This window comes from Neovison vison, chromosome 8, assembly GCF_020171115.1.
Source record: "Neovison vison isolate M4711 chromosome 8, ASM_NN_V1, whole genome shotgun sequence".
Lineage (NCBI taxonomy): Eukaryota > Metazoa > Chordata > Mammalia > Carnivora > Mustelidae > Neogale > Neogale vison.
This window is the reverse complement of record NC_058098.1, coordinates 126,581,182-126,585,175: the sequence shown is the minus strand read 5'-3', so window position 1 is coordinate 126,585,175 and position 3,994 is coordinate 126,581,182. Positions and strand designations below refer to the sequence as shown.

General features: G+C 44.3%; 1 pseudogene; it reads right to left on the bottom strand.

Moving 5' to 3' along the window:
- Positions 1 to 480: 480 nt before the first annotated feature.
- LOC122915493 lies at positions 481 to 1,191 on the bottom strand (annotated as a pseudogene).
- Between the last annotated feature and the right edge of the window lie 2,803 nt (positions 1,192 to 3,994).

Here is a 3,994-nt window from a genome sequence, read left to right as displayed (position 1 = left end):
TTTTAATTGGGGCTCAGATTTGGGGTCAGGAAAAGCTTGCACAACCCTGAGTGATGCCTCCTTAAATTTTTTTTATAAAGATTTTTATTTATTTATTTGATAGACAGAGATCACAAGTAGGCAGAAGGCAGGCAGAGAGAGAGGGGGAGAAGCAGGGTCCCCGCTGAGTAGAGAGCCCGATGTGGGGCTCGATCCCAGGACCCTGAGATTATGACCTGAGCCGAAGGCAGAGGCTTAAACCACTGAGCCACCCAGGCGCCCCTTAAATGTGCTCCAGGGCTCCATGTCCTCCCCTCCTAGACTCGCTCTAGCCCTGTGGTCCCCTCTTGAATTTTTTTTTTTTTTAAACCATCTGAACAAAAGCAACAATTTATTGGTAATGGCAATGAATGGAACATTGACAGTTTCTGGCAAGAATCAAGCAATTATCCAGGAGCTGTGGATCTGACTGCAATATGGTCTTCCAGTGTCTTCTGTACCTTACTGGCTTTTCCCTTTTTTGCCAACTACTCGTTTGAAGTCATTCATATTTATTGCCTGGACTGGAGTATCAATAAAAGTGAAGTATGAAATTCTCCTTGTTTCTTCTTCACCTTGATTGGACTGAATAAATAACAGTTGTACTGTTAACATTCTGAAACTTAACATAACAAAGTGGGACAATGCCATCTTCTTCAATATCATCTTCTGTTAGTTCCAGAGCTTGAGCTGGTTCACTTCTTTCTGTTTCTCCAAAATCCACAGGATAGACTGATAAAAATGTTTACATACTTAGGACCCTGACCATTATCTGGCCCTTGAAATTTCATTGAACAAAGCGTAACTGGTTGATTAAATGACACAGTAATAAGCAGCTGTTCATCACAATCAGATTCCAAGAAGGTCATATCTTTTCGTAAAGAGTTGTCAGATCCATGCTCATCACTTTCATTAAGACATTCAGAGACAGCTTTGATAAGAAAAGGCATTAAATCCATATAGCCTTTTGGCATACCTGTGTCCTCATTGCTCCCAGGGTAATTTTCTAAGTGCTGCTTCATTTTTTTCTTTTAGTCCAACAGCATCTGCTCCTTGATATTGATTCATTTTCACTTTGTTTCGAAAAAACAGAAATGTAGCTATTGCAGCCACTGACACACTCAAGGCCCCAGGTAGGAAGCCACTGCAGGTCCTCACTATACCCGGGACCATTTTGAACCACGCACCAAACGCCTGTCCTCCATCCTGGCCCTCTGCTCTGTGGTCTTTCCCTGCGAAGCACCATCATTCTTTCAGGTTCCCAGTTAGAAAACCCTTGGAAGGTTCGCCAACCTTTCCCATTCATCCCACTGGGCCAGGAAATCTTGCTGACTCTTCTCTTCTGTGCTCTCTTTCTTTCTAGAGCCTCAGCTCCTGCTTTAAATCAGACTCACATCATCTTACAGCTCATTGTACCAGACTCCTAACCAGCTCGGTGCCTGCAGGCCTACCCACCTCTGGCCCATCCTCCACACACGTGCTTTTCAAAGCATAGTCCCTGGACCAGTGGCATCAATATCACCTGGAAACCTGATAAAAATGCAAATTTTCAGACTTCATCCCAGAACTACTGAATCAGAAACTCTGGAGGTGGGATCCAGCAATTAGAGTTTGAATTTGCCTTCATGATGCATACTAATGTTTAAGAATCATTCCTCTTGAATACATAGATTAAGCTAAAATCTATGCTACTTTCTGACTTAAAAATCCTTCAGTGCCCCCCCCCGAAGATGAAAGTCAAATTCATTGTCCTGGCTCTTCAGGTACTTTGCAATATGTCACCGTTCTATTGCACATCACTCACTGTCCTGTTAGCCATAACTCAAAGTCCAGCCAAGCTGCCATCCAGACTAAGCCCCTGAAAATGGACAGCATTCTCCTTAGTCACCTCCTGTTTGCTAGGAATAACATCTATGTGTCCAATATCCGTATTATTCTGTTGAAAGCATGCCCACACCAGTGCTCAGAATCCTGGGGATAAATTAACCATACAGGAGCAGTGGGCATTGCTGGGATTGGAAGGAAATTACCATGTGCTGAGTGCCTGCCACTGGCCAACCCTGTTGTTGACTAACTCCCCTATTATGTCTCACTGAATACTCATCAAAAGAATCCTCTGAAGGACTGATGGAAAATAGAAGGCCAGTATACCCAAGTCCTAAGGTGAATACAAAGGGGAGTGAATACTCTATCCCCTCCATGGAATAGAGTAGAGTAGCAATAGTTGTAAAAACATGAAAAGTTGGGAAAACAAAAAAAAATCCATGCTAAACCCAGTGCCTTCCTCCCATGTTGTTCTGGAATCCTAGAATCCAATAGCCAGTCCCAGGCTCATCCTATAAGTCCCTTAATATATATATATATATATATATATATATATATTTTTTTTTTTTTTTTTTTTTTTTTTTTTTTTTTTTTTCTTGGCTGACTGCTGCTGAAGCAACAAAGTCAAAGGGGCCCTCAGGTTAAGCCTCTGATCCAAAGACCCAGCTCCACTGTTTCTGCTGAGTCAGGTAAGAAGAACCAGCCCCAGAAAGAACATGGGAGGCACCAGGGCTGGGGGACTGGTCGGGGAGAACTGGGTCAGATGCTGGGGACCCGGGTTCCTCAGCGACGGGTCTACTGGACTCAAGGCCACAGGCACTCCCGACCCCAGCAGCTGGCCTGTGCTTTGCTGAGTTTGCACATAATGAGGTCACTGAATCAGCCTCTAATGGCCCATGTGACACAAGTGTCTGGGCATAGCAAACTGCTCAGGCAAACCCCAAATGCCCACGGGTATAATGAAGTGGTCACCTAAAGTTTCGGGAGCTGCAGACACGCGGCCGTCAAACCAACTTCCACATCCCAAACTCTGCCAGGCACCGCCACCCTTCCCAGAGCCTCCGCAGAGCCCAGCATGGATCCTGCGTCTTGGGGCACTGTGGGCAGGGGGCTGCTTCTGAATTTTCGCTCTTATAGTCTGAGCCTTTCAAGGGTGTTTTGCCTTCCAGATTTATTTCGGCAAGTTGCTGTTAATTGTGTTTTCAATTAGTTATGTTTAAAACATCTTGCGATTTGGGCAACTGAAATTGCAGTGCATTAATAATTATTAAACAGAGGTTCTAATCCATTATTTATTGAATAAATTTTTAATACTAATGCAGAATCCATTGTCACTGCCACCATGAGTTTGGCCATTAAGGAAAAAGCTGACGAAAGGAAACTGAAGCTCCAGGATTCTTAAGTGAAGGCCTGTGGAGCAGAGCTTCCTGGAGGAAGGACTGGCAGCTGCTTCTCTTTCATGTCTGTTTAATCAAGGCTTTGTTGCCTGGAGAAACAGGGGGAGTTCCCACATAGTAGGTACTCAGCAAATGTTTGCACAGAGAGCGAATGAATGAATGAGTAAATAAATGAATTTAAGAGGAATTAAACTAGGAGAGACTCTGTAAGATCTCAGATCCTTTCTATTTTAACCATTAACAAACACAGAGCATTCAGCCAGGCAATGAAGTGTCCGTGACGGATAAGACAGTAATCCCTTCCCTCTTAGTCTGACAGATCATCATTACACAAATTTAAATATAATTATAAAGATGTGGTAAGCCAAGGTGGCACAGAAACCCTTATGAGGAGGTGAACCTTGCCGGAGCAGTCAGAGAAGGCTTCAGCAAACACACGATGTCAGGTCCCATGCGCCGAGTTTTCCTGATGCAGATATGAGGGAAGGGAGTAAGTCAAGCATATTTATGGGCATGGGCAAAGACAGACACAAACGTGAGCATGCTTAAGATCATAAGGAGTCTGCTGGGAGAATGACGAAGCGACCCTGGAGAAGAGGACGGGGACAAGAAGACAAGAGCTTTGTGAGCCCCACTCACAGGTTTTGTTTCCGTCCTGGAGTCAAACCCACAGGTGGGGGTGGGGGATTAAGCAAGGGACTGATGGGAAAGATTTTTATTTCAGGGCAAGCATACCAACTCCGTTCTACCGTGTA